Genomic DNA, 17,337 nt, shown 5'->3' with positions numbered 1-17,337 from the left:
TACATGAAATTTAATGTAATGGTTTAATAAAAAGTTTGTTTTGTCTCTATTTACTAGTTCTGAGAATCACAGACTTGAGACCCCAAAACTATAGAGTTTCTAAGGGTTCTTAGCCATGTTTCTTTACTTATTAAGTGGAGGAACATCTTCATGGCTACCTGTAACCAATAGATAACTGAGAAGAGAATAGTCCCTGTTGTAATTGACTTCAGAATTCTTTACCTAAAATGTTTAGAGCCTGTTCATACTGTTTGCCATGTTCCCTGTGGTATGATATCACTTTGCATTGCAAGTACCCTGAGCTTTTCTAATGCAAATATTATCAGAAAATCTTTTTCTTTTTTTTGTAAAAAATGGACATTTATCTGTCCTTCTGTAGTCTCAAATTCCGAACATTTTAGGGTATAACACTGAAATCTTCCATTATTTATTAATCTTCCACTTTGTTCCAACATCCTATTACATATATCAGGACGTTAAAGCCCATGCAATTATTATCTTCTAAGGCATAAATAATATAGTTTATTATTAGCATTTTTCCAGTACTAGAATTATTTCTTTACCTGGGCTTCATGGAAATATAAAAAATGTAAGCATTTTGGGCCAGAACCGATACATCTCAACTCCCAACTATTGATGAATCTGGAGAGCATAATTGGTAGCATCTAGCAGCTAGTAGCAACAGGAACCCACAGACTACCACATTTGAATACAATATAAGCATAACATCCCTTAAATTTACTGCAGTGTCACTATGTCATACATAAAGATTTTACAGCACAACTCTGGGACGGGTGACATTCATCTACTCTCTCAAAACATAGACTTGTCTAAAGATCCAATTTCAAAAACAAAATTGATTTGAAATTTAACTAGAGAAAACTGATGCTTGTTCACATATTCATACACTGAAAGATTCTGTGTCTTGATGTGAGTATTTGAAAGGAAAATTTCCCCTTTTGAAGTCAGTAAGATTGTTAAAGGTGTCTGATCTTGTAACTGTCCCTGAAATCTGATGATGGAACTGTACCACGTGCCATGTGTCTTTGCTCCATTAGAAGAAATCTCAAGAAAATTAAAAGATGATAAGAAGAGAAGGGGGAACAAAATACTCATGGGAGAAAATAGACAAAGCATGGAGCAGAGACTGAAGAAAAGGCCATCCAGAGATGGCCCCATCTGGAAATCCATCCCATATACAGTCATCAAACCCAGACACTATTGTGAATGCCAAGAAGTGCTTGGTGACATGAGGCTAATATAGCTGTCTCTGGAGAGGCTCTGTCAGAGCCTGACAAATACAGAGGTAGATGCTTGCAACCAATCATTGGACTGAAAATGGGTTCCCAATGAAGGAATTAAAGAAAGGACTGAAGGAGCTGAAGGGGTTTGCAACCCCATAGGAAGAACAACAATATCAACCAACCAGACTCCCCCAGACCTCCCAGGGACTAAACCACCAACCAAAGAATATACATGGAGAGACCCTGGCTCCAGCTGTATATGTAGCAGAGGATGGCCTTGTACATCAATGGGAGGAGAGGCCTTTCATCCTGTGAAGGTTGGATGCCCCAGTGTAGGGGAATGCCAGGGCAGGGAGCCAGTAGTGGGTGTGTGGGTGTGGGAACACCCTTATAGATGCAGGGGAAGAGGAATGGGATAGGGGTTTTCAAGGTGTTGGGAACCTGGAATGGGATGACATTTGAAATGTAAGTAAAGGGAAATATCCAATTAAAATAAGAAAACGTCACAGAGAAAAGAAATAAAGATTATCAATACAGAGATCCAGTACTGCACAATGTAGCATGAGTGAGAGACTTTGTAACTCTCCATCATACCTCTTCTCTCAGGGCTTAGGTAACTTAGAGGAAGAAGAGGTAGAAAGACGTTAAATGTCAGAGGGGTTAGGGACATGTAGAAAACATTGCCTTTTACATACAACACGATTGACAAACATATGAACTCACAGCTACTATGCCAGGGTTTGTCCAATTTCAAGATGGAGTCCCAGCATTAAAGAAGAAAGTGGACACAGCCAATCCTTATCTCAGAAGCTACCTGTTTCCAATTCACAACTATTTATAAATGAAAAATTAGTTTACCTAAAGGAGTCTCACAGACTAATCAAACCACACTAACAGGCAGGCCTCATGACCAGCATTCAATAGCAAACTCAGAACAAACTAAAATGGTATTTTTAGAGATTTTATTTATTTATTTATTTATTCAATTATTAATTAATTAATTAATTAATTTGATTGCCTCATAATGCTTTGGCTTTGTCTGGGCATATATATATTGTGCTCCTTTGCTTATACATTATAGTTTTTGATTTTGCATTTTTGTGATTTTTCTGTTTCTGTGTGACTCTCTCTCTCTCTCTCTCTCTCTCTCTCTCTCTCTCTCTCTCTCTGTGTGTGTGTGTGTGTGTGTGTGTGTGTGTGTGTGTGTATGCTTCTCTTACTCTGTTTTGTCTATTTGTCTATTTCATTCCATTATGGTTTTTATTATTTGCCTGTTTTCTAAAGAGAGAAAGAAGGCATGTAGTTGGGTGAACTCAGATGTGAGGAACACCAGGGAGGAGATTAGGGAAGGGGAACTGTGATCAAAATGTATTGTATTAAAAAATATTTTTAATTAGAAAACATTATCTCTTAGAAACTTACAACTGGTATTCCTTATTGGGGGCAGTTTTTTACCACAGAGAGCCCAAATTTGGCAAGGCCAATGGGATCAGCATATGGTGTCTAGGCATTCATTATGGGTGCAATGCTTTTTAAAAAGCACTATCTCTAGGCTGCATGTGAAAAGATGAACCACAGTTGGTGATACACAGTCTGGGATCTACTTGTGCTGAGCAAGGAAACTGGGAAGTGAAACCAGAGTGGTCTCAGGAGGACTGACTGCAATAACCCTTCCAGGCTGTATGTCTGAGCTAGAGCTTGGTCTGAAATCTAGGGATTAGAATAGCCTGGCGGGACAATCAGAATGTCTTTTCCCAAAAGAGCCACAGTACCAAAGTTTTTCACAGTCTTGTCACACAGACAGTAGATCCCTGGAGGCCAAACTCAAAAATGCTAGCTTGAGATCACATCACAGGCATGTGCGTGGGTGGCAAGGTCTCCAGCTGAGTCCTGATTCCAGAGACTTGCCATCCAGGGTTGTCTGTGAGACAGTTGGCAAAATCAAGCAAAACCTTAGAAGAAGATGGGTGTTAGGATCATGGTAAATAGTCATTGAGGACACATCATCGTTTTATTCAAGGGAACATGTCATCGTACTGTGATATTTCTAACTACTGTTTAACACCATATATTTCCCATTTGAATTTATGTGTCTTATACTTTTCTCTTGTAAAACAAGGCCTCCATCTACCTCAGTGAGAATTTTTCTCGTTATGGAAGGAATTGAAGGGAAAAATAAATCAACATTATTCATTACATAACTGAATTAATGCAATGAAATTAGCCTGTTTTGGTATATGAAGTATACTAAACATATTTAGTAGCAAATGCAGTGTTTCATCCATGGAGACACAGGAGCATGGATTTCAACTATACAAAATCTTTATCTGATCATTTTAGTAGGGAAGAGAAAGGAATAATTTAAGACACAATCTTATTTTCTCACTTTCATTCACAGTTTTGCTTTATGTATAACCTGACTCCTAGCACTCTAGTCTTGAACTAGTTCTATGATAGATTATGAATATTCATAGAAATGTATTGCTCTGACAAGATCATTGGTTGATTTTGGACACAGTGATTGTTGAAGTGTATGTCATTGAAGATAGGTTGACAAATGCCTGGCAAATCATAACATAATATCTTGTCACCTCACTGAAATAATTGTAGCAGTAATTATGCTGGGTTAGTTATTGTCACAGTTACCTTCTGCCTCAAACACTGAAACAGATTATCACAATCATTGTTTAAATTGAGATTTGGAGTTTTCTTTTGTTTGGTTTGGTATGGGTTTTAGAGGCAGGGTCTCTCTATGTAGCTCTATGTAACCCTGGAAAACCAGGGTCTGGTTTTCCTGGTTCTCACTCTGCAGATCACAGTGGTTTCAAAATAAAAGATCCTCCTTTCTCTGCCTCCCAAGTGATGGGATTAAAGGCATGTGGCACCATGCCTGGCAAGGAGATTTGAAAGAAAAGTTTGGTCTGTTTTGGGGGAGGTGAATGGATAAGGATACAAACAAAAGGAACCACATGAGGAATCAGGAATCTTGAGATTTTGAAATATCTTAAATAGGATTTGAGGCAGGAATTGACAGGAAAGGTGTACAGATCACCTGGTAAGAGTTCTTGCCTGCTATTTGTGTGTCTCTAGGTTCAACACCTAGCACCATATAACCAAATGCTGTGAGCAAGTCAAAATCCCAGCACTTGGGAACTGAGATGAGAGGATCAAAAACCCAAGATCATCCCCGGATTATATGGTAAAAACAGGTCTGCCTGACTACTTGACAACATGTCATCGTTGTCGTCATCATCATCATCATCATCCCAGTCTGAGGATGTATTTCAGAATAGTTGTTTCTTAAGGTTTACTGTAAAGAAATGTATAAAAATTTGGAAGAGTGATCTGGAAAGGTACCTCAGCTGGTGAGGTGCTTCTCTGACCAAGGTTGTAAGACACAGAAACCTGTAAATATGAACATATATGTTTCGGAAGCACTTTGACAACATGACCATTTAATAAAATAATATTAGTAAGCTCTTCCCTAGTGTTCAGTGCTTTCATAGCTACGGATTTTGACCAGTTTTACAGTAACAGGTATGAATTTCCTTCTGCAGAGGAATTAGTACAAATTAAGAGAACAATTAATTGCTGACCCCCATGAACAGTTTCGACCCTATTACTCTAGTGAGGGCATCTTACCTGGCATGTCAGTATTATAACATGCAGAGTTCATCACTAGGTAAGCTCAATGATGTCTTCCTTTCTCATCAGCCTACACTCCACCTTCCAGCATTGTGAAAACCATCCAGTAACGACTCTTTCCTGGTCGAAGACTTATTTCTCTACATCACGCAATCAAAAGGTGTGTGGTACCATCAGCAATATGATCTTACAATCTAGGTAAATCACAATGACTTTTACTGTTTGGGATGCTCCTAGGAACCAATAATTTCGAGGGAGGTAACCTGTGACTGGCACTAAGATTTTAATTTAAAAACCTACATCTTCTGGGAGCAGCAATATTCACTAATGTCTTCTAACTGAAAGGGTCCAGAAAATCAGATCAATAAATTAAGTCATTTTTATGTTAGCATTTTGAAGATCTGAGAGAATTCTTCAGTCTACTTGGTCTATTGTTTTCATGCTGTATGCCTTAAGAAAATCACCCATTTATTTTAGACTTCTCAGTTTAGTGGAATAGAGGTTTGTAAAACATATCTTTCTACTTTTCTGAACTGGTATTTGTTGTACTATTTCCCTTTTAATTTCTAATTTTATTAATTTGGGTCTTCTTTATATTTTATATAATTTTGATGTTTGCCAATCTTTTTTATCTTTTTCAAAGAGTCAACCATTTGTTTCACTGATTCATAATATTGTTGTGTTGCTCTGTTCTTGTCAATTCTGCTCTTCATTAACTTCACCAGATTTAATTATTCATTCCTATCTACTATTTTGAGGTTCATTTGTTCTTGTTATTCAAAGCCTTTAAATTATATGTTTATATTGTTAATTTTAGAACTCTCATTTTTTATGTGGGTACATATTATTATAAATTTTCTTCTTTGGATTGCCTTCCTTTTGGCTAACATATTTTGTGTGTTGTATATTCATTATTACTCTCTCATAGAAATTTCATATTTCCTCCCTGATGACTTTCCTGAATCAATTTTCACTTAGAAATGTGTTATGGAATCTCCATAAGCCTGTATATTTTCTGTAGTTTCTATTGCTATTGTTTTCTAGCTTGATTCCATTATAGGGACAGAAAATGCAGGATGCTGTTTCAGTTTTCCTATATTGGTTGAGAATTGCTTGTGACCTAATATGTAGTCAATTTTTGATAAATTCCCATGTGTTGCTGAGAAGAATGTATATCTTTAAGTTAATGTTCTGTAGATATCTGCTAAGATCATTTGACTTATGTCATTTTATTGCAGTGTTTCTCTATTTGGTTTTTGTCTGGATGACCTCATTATTGCTGAAATGGGCTATTAAAGTCATTGATTCTCACTGTGTTTGGGTTGATTTGTGATTTTAAAACTAGTTTTGTATCTATTGTGAAATCTGGTGTTCCTGAATTTGATGTGTATGTATTCAGAATTGGAACATCCTCTCTGTCAATGGCTCCTGTGATGTGTGATCTTACTTATCTATTTTGACTGGTTTTGTTTTGAAGTTTATTTTGTCATGTATTACAGTACACTGGCTCATATCTTCATTCCATTTGGTTGAAATAGCTTTTTGCAATCATTTTACCCTAAGGTGATGTCTATTGTTAGCAGTGAAGTATGCTTTCTGAAGGCACCAAAAAAAAAAGATGAATATCATATATTTTTTTAAATATCATTTGCCAGTCTGTGTCTTTTGGGGGAGGAGGTTGAGATGATTAATAAAGGACTATTATTGACATATATTATACTTCCTGTCATTTGGCTAATTTTCTGATTTTTAGATTTCTTTTAATTAATAGTCCTGGCGTTATTTATGTGTTCTATGAGACCTTTTTGCTGTATTTATCCTCCTTTAAGAGTGGAGTATTCCTTATAATATCTTTCTAAATTGTCAAAATTTCTTTCATTTGTGTTCATTGTGAAATGATTTTATTTCTTCTTTAATTATTAATTGATATTTTTCTAGTATAATAGTTTGAGTTGACAACTGTCATTATTTAGAACTTGAAATATATGTTTCTCATCTCTCTGGCTTTAAAAGTTTTGGTGAATAATAAAGAATCATTCTGATGTACCTAAATTTGTAAAGTGTGATGTTTCTCACAGCTTTTAGCACCCTTCCCTTATTCCGTCTGTTTCATATTTAACTATAGTGTGCCCTAGAAAGTTTCTTTCTTAGCCCTGTCTGTCATTGTCCTATACCAGGATGGCCATATATTTCTTTTGATATAGAACATTTTTTCCTGTGAGTTTATTGAAAATGTTTTTCATTCCTTTGGAGTAGTGTTCTCCTTCTTCTATGGCCATAATCCAAAGACACAAGTCTTTTTATTTTGTCCCAGAGCTCTTTCATGTTTCAATCATCTTTTAAAAATTTTATCATCAACCTATACTAAATTATCCATTTTTCTACTTTGTCTTCCAGCCCTGATAGTATGCTTATCACATGGCCTGTGCTATTGGTAAGCTTTTACAATGACATTTTTACTTGGTTTATTGAGTTGTTCATTTCTGGCAACATTTCAGTTTTGTATTTGCTCATTAATTCCATCCCCTTATTCAATTCTATTATCATATATGTATTGGCTTCTGTTTAACATTCAATTCTTAAACTATACTCACATCTCTATGAACTGAAGATCGTTGTTGTAATCTTGTTCTATTAATTTATTGTCTGGAAGTTGTAGCATTTCTTAATCCCACATAAAAGACTGAGGGTGTGAATTAGTTGTATGTAGCATGCTTGCCTAGTACAAATGAAGCTCAAGGTTTGAGCCACAGCACTACTAGGCCTGATGGGTCACACTTGTAATCTCAATACTTTAGAAGCAGGAGGCAAAGAATCAGAAGTTCAAGGTCATTTTTGCCTATATAGACCAACCTGAGCTATGTAGATCTTATGAAAATCAAACAGAATCTCACATAAAGAAGCAAAAGTGGGTCCAAAACTGGATTCTCTGAGATTATCATGTTAAAAGAAAGCTATGTTGGGGGAGATCCCACAAAGCCCTCAATCTAACCAAAAGGCAAATCTATGAAACATACTCCTGCTGCTGATTGATTCAGAGTGAGTAGCTGTGGAATTTCTTCCACTATGCTAATAGTTTCTTTTCTTTTTTCTTTTTTTTTTGTATGAAAAACAAGTAAAGAGTCACAGGTGGAGCTGTGGCCAAAACAGGCAGAGGGACAGAAGCAGAAAGGGAGAAGGGCAGGGAGGTAGAAGAGAGAGAGAGAGAGAGAGAGAGAGAGAGAGAGAGAGAGAGAGAGATTAAGAGACATGGTGTCAGTGTCAGGGAAGTTGGGTTGAATCTGGTGGGGTAGTAGTTGAGGGACTACCCCAGAAAATAGGCCCACAGCCTTATTTTATATATATGTTTCTCTGTCTTTATTATTAAACCCCATGTGGAAGACCAAAAGCCCCATAATAATGAGAGATCCCAGGCTAGAAAGTATCCTTTATTTGGTATGGGGTGGCTTCCTACTTTTGGTCCATCATGTAAGTTTACAGATGGGTAAGGGAATCTAGTCTTACCTCTGGCAACTGTATGTAGGCTGTTGCATGGCCTTTATTGGGGTGATAGGACATATAGCTGAGGCTCAGCTATCTTTCCAGAAGGAGCTTGTCTATTTAAAGTAGAAATGACAACAGAAAAGACGACATATGGAAGTTATCCACATGTTAGCCTCTGCCTTGGCAGAAAAAAATGGAAAAGGGGCTATACGGAGGTGCTGAGATGTCCTTTCTTACAACAGGCAGGATGCATAGAAAAGAGTAAAAATTTACATCTCGGCTAATAAGCCCTTCTTCCCAGGATTTAAAGACCTGGGCTCATAGAAAGTATCCAAAAGAGGAGGAAAACAAGGTGAAATTTGTAGAAGGTAACTCTCAGGTCTCACATTTAATCCAGCCAAAGGACAAATTCATGATCTGTGATAAGAATTCCAGGACTCCTGACTAAGACTGTGGATTATGGAAGTCTACATGGTGCAGTGTCTTCTATCCATGCTACGACAGTAAACATTGCTCATTAGAAACAATAAAGTAAATGATGAGATCTTTTGTGTTGAAATGGACCTTGCTAATACTTCAGCTTTAGTATGGAAAATGACAGGAGTTCTTACTACTATCTATAAGAAGGTATCCTTAAATAATGTTAAACCTTGAGTGTCTTACACATTTGTAAAATTCTGTGGGACAAACAGTAAAGATGGCAACTTAAATAAGGGCATCTGTGAATACTTTATTCACAAGAGCAATATAATTCTCAGATGATACTTTCAATGCCATAGAGGGCCCAAGGCCAATACAGTATATTTCCATTACATTTACTGATGGTTACATAAATAATAACCAATAATCTCCTTGATTTATTAAGCCAGATGCTAATAGAAATAAAAACGATTTTTAAAAATTGGCAGTCTTGTGCCTTATCCTAGAGAGTAGATATTTATTGTCTTAGGATCTAGGTACCATTAAGGTCTCTATGAGCTATAAGACAAGGACACATGCTCTACTATGTTAATAGCAGCCTTATTTATAATAACCAGAAGCTGGACGGAACCCAGATGTCCTTCAACAGAGGAATGGATACAGGAAATGTGGTAGATTTACACAATGGAGTATTACTCAGCTATTAAAAACAATGAATTCATGAAAGCCTTAGGCAGATGAATGGAACTAGAAAATATCATCCTGAGTGACATAACCCAATCACAAAAGGACACACATGGTAGGCACTCACTGATAAGTGGATACTAGTACCAAAGCTCATAATACCTAAGATACAACTCACAGACCCCATGAAGCTCATGAAGAAGGAAGACCAAAGTGTGGGTGCTTTGGTCCATCTTACAAGGTGTAACAAAATTCTTAAGGGAGCAAATATGAGACAAAGTGTGGGACAGAAACTGAAGGAGGGTCCGTCCAGAGACTGTTCCACCTGAGTAAAAGAAAACAAATGAGGATATCTGGAATAACAGCTAAAATTAAAAAAAATCTTAAAATATGGACATGACATCCAGAGGAAGACCAGGAAAACATATGCTACACACACACACACACACACACACACACACACACACACACACAGTATTCATGCTGTTTAATGTATATCTCAAGTAGTCATTCAGTTAGATGACTTATATAGGATAAATATTTTGTCCATCAAGAAAAGGCTATGAATCAATACACACTTATTTTCTACAATAAAAAAACCATATTTGCATACTTCTATTTGTACAGTTATACAGTGCAAAGTGATAAAATACTGGTAGTACATATGAATGTATACATATACATACATAAAAAACTATTTGAACTCATAAGATTACATTTAGGAACACATATCTTCAAACAGGAAGAACTGATGAAAAAAGAGGCCATGAGTTTGAAGAGAGGGCTCCTTGAGCGGATTTGGAGGAAGGAAAGAAAATGAGGAAATGCTATAATTAAAATACAATCTCAAAAAGAAAACAAAAAGGAAAAATCTTATTATCTTTAAAAGTATTCTTAATTATAATAAACAGAGATGTGTATGTTTTGTACTTTAAAAAGTACTTAACCCAATCAAGGGCATTGTGATGTCTTAATTCTTCTTAATAGTTTTACTTCTGTTTATTTTAAAATGATTGCAGTCTTCATGAACTCTATATTCTTCATTGTTCCTGATACAAATTCTTTCTGATCTGTTCCCTACAGTCAATAAAAGGATTAGAGACAAGAGACCAAAAACTGGAACAAAACTCTCAGCCTTGCTTGCGTTTCAACTTATAAATTTGAAAATCTTTCCACATGAAATCTTTTGAATATGAGAAAACACAAGAGGATTATAGTACCAAGGAAGAAAGAATAAACCATTTACAAACTCTATGGATGTACTAGATTTAAAAAGTTTAATTCTGAATTCATTTCCATATTGTGTATTCATTTCTATAATGTGTATGTCCTGGAGACATACAAATGGAGACATACAATTTCAGATTATCAAAGAAATGTGAGCCAGATATTATGTAATACAAACTTTTCCATAGGAAAAATAAGATTAACAAGTTTTATGATAATTACACACGAATGGAGAATTATTGTTTTGACTCAAAGTTTAGCAAGTCTACATTTTTTTTTTTTAGCCAAAAGTCACTTCATGGGGTCTGCTCCCAGTGAGCCACTTACCCTGTCTGAATAAAAGCTTCCCATTTAACTATAATCTAATTTATTCAAGTGATTCAAGATTCTACGTCTCATTAGCTCAAACTCATTTCTTTCACAACTCTTTTCACTAGTAGATGCCTGTCTGAAGAGTGGATAACTTTTTATTAACGTCTTTGTTTTGTGTATTCATCTCACAAAAAAATATCCTGGGAACACACCTCGAGGCCTCTTTATGAGAGGTTTAAGTAAGGAATGAAGACCCACCTTCAGTGTCCTAAACACTAGGGTTCCAGATTAAATAAAAAGGAAAGAAGCTAGAAAGCCAGTTTTACATCAGGCCAGCCATCCTTGCCATTTAAAGTGCACCTTTTCTTAAACCATGAGCCAAAATAAGTCCCTTTCCCCTTAAGTTGCTTCATCTCAAAAATTTTGTCTGAAAAAGACTAAAGTAGCCAATTCATGATGTTCCATGATTTAAATGCCCAGTCACTAGTTACTTATGTCCGTAATTGTATTGCTTCTATAGATTTTGTTGTTATTGCTTCATGGCCTTTGCTTTCAGCTATGAAACAATGTACTTAAAGTCTCTACTTTATTCTAATCTATTTAAAATTTTCTCTCCTGTCTTCTCATACAGTTTATTTTAGCAAACACACACTCTATCTCTGTGGGTCTGTTGCCTCACTCTCTCTCCTGTCTCCTGAAATTATGATATAGAAAATATAATTATGAAAGGAGCACATTATAGTATCAACAATAAGAATACAATTGATTGCATATAAAGTAGCATGAAGAAACTTTTGTTGTGACCCAGCATAACCTAGTGTCCCATGGCTGATCGAGGTAAACTATTATCTTAACGTAAATACATTTCTATTTAATCATATGAGGGAACAGTTAAGTAATGTGTGTCACTACAATGTCACTACTTAAGGTTTATGCCTCAGATAAATTCTCAAACATTGCAGTTCAGAATAATACTGGGAACTAAGACTGGGGAAATAAAAGAGAACACTGGATGGATACCAGTATTTCCTTCTTTTACTTCTTAGTCAAACAATGTAAATAAAATTAAATTATCTTAGCCCAATTTCCCCTCTGTATATAATCTCTATAAAGTAGGTTTACAAAATATTCTGCATGTATTACAAAAACAATCAACATTAGCTAAAAGCAAACTAATTCACTAACTAATAACATTATTAAAATGTTCCTCAGTTCTTAGATTAGAAATACAATTTTAGTAGAAAAATATATACAATATATTTATTCCTTGAAATATTAATAAGCACCCTGGGAAGAGAGCTCATTCAGTACTTACTTGCAAGAATGAGGACCTAAGTTTGATGTCAAGAATCCACACTGGAAAAACAACAAAACAAACAAACAAACAAACAAACAATAAAAACAGTGTAATGACACCCTGCAATCCCAGAGATGGACGACAGAGAGACGAGACAGGTCCCTGCAGTTCAATATCCAGATAAGTTGATTGGCAAATTCCAGATAAGTGAAAAATTCTGCCTCAAAAAAAACAAAGGGTAAAGCTCCTGAGAAATGAAACCTGGAATTTTTCTCTGGCCTCTACCTGTGTTTATATGTATTTCACACACACATATTCATACACACACTAAAAATGGTTATATTCATTTCAATAAAAAACAGAGTGCTATTAACATGTTTGTTTGTTTTTAAATATAAGATTACAAAGCACAAGACAGCATAAATATAACAATGTTTAAATCACATCTTACATGCCTGGTAACTCATTGAGTTTGAATATTCAGGCAACTTGACACAAAAAGCAAACTCAACAGCAGCTGGTCTAGTCTCAGTATTAATCTTCTAGACTTTTTTTTTTTTTTTTTTTTAAGGTTTTTCGAGACAGGGTTTCTCTATGTAGCCCTGGCTGTCCTGGAACTCACTCTGTAGACCAGGCTGGCCTCGAACTCAGAAATCCGCCTGCCTCTGCCTCCCAAGTGCTGGGATTAAAGGCGTGCGCCACCACAGCCCAGCTTCTAGACTTCTTAAAATACATACCCTGAACTCCCTATAATTATAGCTTGTACTATGTTGTTTTTCTGTCTTACTAGAAAGCTCCACAGGGTAGCTGATTTGCCTTCAGTATTCTTTTCTGAATATGTCTTTAAAGTCTGCAAATTTAAATGAATGTATAAAAGAATATCCAAATACTTCCTGAAATAGAATATTTAAATGTCTTTTAAAGCAGACATGAAACATACGCTCATCAAAACAGAATATTTTTAATATTTCTCTTTTTGACTTCAGAACATCTTATGAGTGTTCAAACTAAATTGATTTAATTTATGTTGCATATATTTATCTTTAGAAAAGTAATAATCTGCTATATTTACAAAACCCATTTTTCTATATTATGAAAAAGCCATAATCCTTCAGAAAAATTTATTGTTAGGGAGTATTCAATAAGAAAGTCCAAAAACAAAACAAATCTGAGCCTCTAAAAACATTAACTATTTGTTTTGCAGTTTCAGTTGGTACATAATGAAAATTCTCAATTGATCTGTGGTAGCTATTTTTTTTCAAATATTGATTACTTTAATAGAGGTAAAACAAAGAAATAGACAACATGATGACTTCGTTCTACTGGTTTGATACAAAAGAAAACCTGGGAACATTCAGAATTCTGTCATTTATTTTCAATTTTCACTGTAAGAAAGTAATATTGGTATTGAATCATAAACTAATGAATGTTTATTCTTATTTTACTGTACTGAAAATAATGAGCAGGAAATGGACCGAATCAATGTCCTGACAATGCTGTTTTCCTTTTGGATACAGGGAGATGCTTTTCTGTCCCTTCTCCAGCCACTAATGTTGCCAAGCTTCCATAGCCCATAGCCTGTGTTTTACCCTACAAGCCATGGAGCATCTTCCAACTTTCCTCAGCTTCTTTCACCACCACCTTGAATTCTTTGACTAATTTTCGCATCTCATTGGAAATATACTCAGGATTCTGCTGGACTCATACAGATAATTCACAATAACTTCTACATTCCAAGATGGTTTACCTGACCACATCTGAAAAGTCCTCTTTACCAAGCCAAAGCACCTGGTCACAGGCTCCTCCAGGACAAAGAAGGGAACCCACAACACCTGTAATTGACTTTTACTTGCCTTCATGAAGATGCAGCATTTCTTCTTCTTGGTTTACTTGGTGTTTGTTTGTTTGTTTGTTTGTTTGTTTGTTTTTTGTTTTTTTTTAAGATAGAGTTTCACTACCCATTAACATGCTGAAATTAAAGCTTTGCCTCTCCCATAGTGTGAACAGACAGAAAAGTACTTCTTTCTGTATCCTGTCCCTCAAGTCTGTCTTTAAAATCCATCTAAAATTGACTCTCTAATCCAAGTTCACACCTGCCCTTTTGTGACTCTTCTGCCTGAACCCAGTTTAGTGACCAAAATTCCTTAACATTCTAAACAGAAGTTAATCCTCCTCACAAAACAAATAGGACCTAGACACATCAGTCTCTTTCTCTCATCCTATTCTTGTTCTAGCTCTGAATGTTCCCTTGCTCTCTTCTGTTTGTAGACCAAAGCTCAAAGACCCGAGAACTTTCCTTATGTCTTTAATGAGCACTGCCACCTCAATGCTCCTGCATCTCACTGCCCTTCCCAAGGACCTGCTACCTGACCGTCCTCATGTCTGGAGCTTTGCCTGGTGTCTTCTTGTATGATTGCTCAGTGGATCTCTTTCAGCACTCTGCTTGATTGATTACCCAGTGCTTGCTGATCACATCCTACGTTTTGTCATGGCTTACTCAGGAAATCTTTCTCTGATCTCTGGGATTAGATAAAACACCATCAGCATATGTAGTACCCTGTGGTATAAATATTTTCTTCATTACTGTAACCACATCGGAGTTTTATATCTCACTCATGTGGTTATATGATTCATAATTCTCACTCACTGGGAAATAAGTTGTGTAAGTGATAAGGATCAAGTCTAGTTTTCTCTTTCCCATAGCAATCAGACAGATTGCTGATCTGTTTTCTGCATGATATGTTTGAATGAACAAGCTTTGTAACTAAGCATGAGAAAGTGCTCATATCAAAGTAACTAAGTAGGAGAGAGTTCCTGTCTCAGATTTCTGACAAAGGTTTAAGTGACTAAAGAAGACAGATTGAAAATGTCTGTCACCTCACATTAAACTTGTCCTGCCACTGTGAGAATGTAAGGGGTACTTCTGAGTCATCTGTAGCCTATTTTCCTGTAACAGTTAAAGCCGCCCTTCTTCATATGAATGTGTTAGACCTAATCAGGGAGAAGGCAGAGTGCTCCTAGGAGAGATTGCAGCCAAATTGGGTTTTTGGGCTGTTAATTCAAGGCTGAAAGGGTTTCCAGATTCAACTTAAGTTCTATGCACCATGCATAGTTCTCACTGAAACTAATAAAAGAATGTCTAACAGTATGATTAAATATATGGAATCAGACTTTTAGGAGGAAGTAAGTTCTATAAATATAGCTCTTTATCAACTGTCTTATTTGTCTTTAAAAGTGAATGTAGGAAAGTAGCTTGTACTGTATATTCTTCTACCATCCAAAGGCAAGCAATGACTGCTGAACTTAGAAAGACTGAGCCAACTCTTGATATTTTAGGTTAGGGTGTTTTTGTACTTTTATATGAAGGTCATTCTAAAAATTACAAAGAATGTTTAGTAAAATACTGATACATTTTGCTGAGGAAACAATTCAATATCAAGCTTGGCAAAGAATCTGAGCTTTCATTATTTATTCTGCACTGCTTGATTGCTGCAGCCATAGTACTGCTTCTGGACAGGCTAGTCAGTACTGTTAGCATGACACCCTGTGGCTGGATATATCAATAGCAGAACTGTCATGTTATAATCCCCTCTGATCTTACAGAGAAAATGATCCTTATAAAATCCAGTTTAAGTATAACTTATAGACAAGATAACTTTATTAACTAAAATGGATATAATAGGATTAATAGCAAATATTCTTGCTTAGGAGTTGAGAACTGTATCAAAGTACATCATAATATGTGGCACCAAATTATAACATGAGTTGGAAAGGATTTCACTTCCACAAAGCGTTCAGACCACCAATCAACACCAAGCACATGTTTATCTCTACAGTTGTACATGAAGCCTCTCGACAATTTGGTATCCTTTACAGAAGTCCTGTGAGCAGCTCTTCTTTTATACTTATGAGAACTGAAGGTCAGTGGTGGTTAAATTTTTCCTTTGTCTTCTGGCTAATCAAATGCTTGCAATAAACTCTGTCTTAAAAGCTTAGACTTGAAAATCTATTGCTTGATTTCCAGGACTCCTAAAATAATGGTCGTGTTTAATAATTATAAATTCAGGACTGCCCCAGCAGCCTGTTACTCCCCTCGGTAGCAGTCTCGTTCGGAAGTCCACGTTCCGGTCAGAGTCTAGAAAAATGTGGGTGTTTGGTTATGGATCCCTCATCTGGAATGTGGACTTCCCCTACCAGGATAAACTGGTTGGTTACATCACAAACTACAGCCGGCGCTTCTGGCAAGGCAGCACTGACCACTGCGGGGCCCCCGGCAAGGGCTGTGTATGGGGTACTGCTTACAAACTACCAGTAGGAAAAGAAGAGGAAGTGTAAACCTACCTTGACTTCAGAGAGAAAGGCGGCTACAGAACTACAACAGTCATTTTTTATCCGAAAGATTCCACAACAAAGCCATTCAGTGTTTTGCTCTACATTGGAAGATGTGACAATCCTAACTATCTTGGACCTGCACCTATGGAAGATATTGCTGAACAAATTTTTAATGCAGCTGGTCCAAGTGGAAGAAATACAGAGTATCTTTTTGAACTTGCAGACTCTATGAGGAAACTTGTGCCAGAAGATGCAGATGAGCATCTCTTCTCTTTGGAAAAATTAGTAAAGCAACGCTTAGATGGAAACTAGAACCTATTTATTTGTACACACAGTCACCAACTCACCCAAAGAGGCAAGAGTTTTAGTCTTCAGAAAATAACATCAGTATAGAACAGCAGTATGTTCTAGGCATTCTTACTTGAAGATCATACAATTTAACACTGTAATTGGAATATCGTCTAAATTTATGATTTATTTGCAAGGGTCCTAAAATATATTCAAGAGATTTTCATAAAGGAAAAAACGAGTTCAGGTTGTATAAGTGATTTCCTAATTATATAACATCTTAACATTTGTTCATTAGAAATACAGGTCTCTCAAGTCCAAGTGGATCAAGGACCTCCACATAAAACCAGATACACTGAAACTAATAGAAGAAAAAGTAGGGAAGAGCCTCAAACACATAAGCAC

At 36.1% G+C, this 17,337-nt stretch overlaps 1 pseudogene; it reads left to right on the top strand.

The window, feature by feature from the left end:
• The first annotated feature begins 16,455 nt into the window (after positions 1-16,455).
• On the top strand, positions 16,456-17,037 carry LOC114610402 (annotated as a pseudogene).
• Positions 17,038-17,337: the final 300 nt, after the last annotated feature.

Source organism: Grammomys surdaster, unplaced genomic scaffold (genome assembly GCF_004785775.1).
Source record: "Grammomys surdaster isolate TR1022 unplaced genomic scaffold, NIH_TR_1.0 126039, whole genome shotgun sequence".
In the NCBI taxonomy this organism is placed as follows: domain Eukaryota; kingdom Metazoa; phylum Chordata; class Mammalia; order Rodentia; family Muridae; genus Grammomys; species Grammomys surdaster.
The sequence above is the reverse complement of the archived record's forward strand: the minus strand, read 5'-3'. Positions and strand labels throughout refer to the sequence as shown.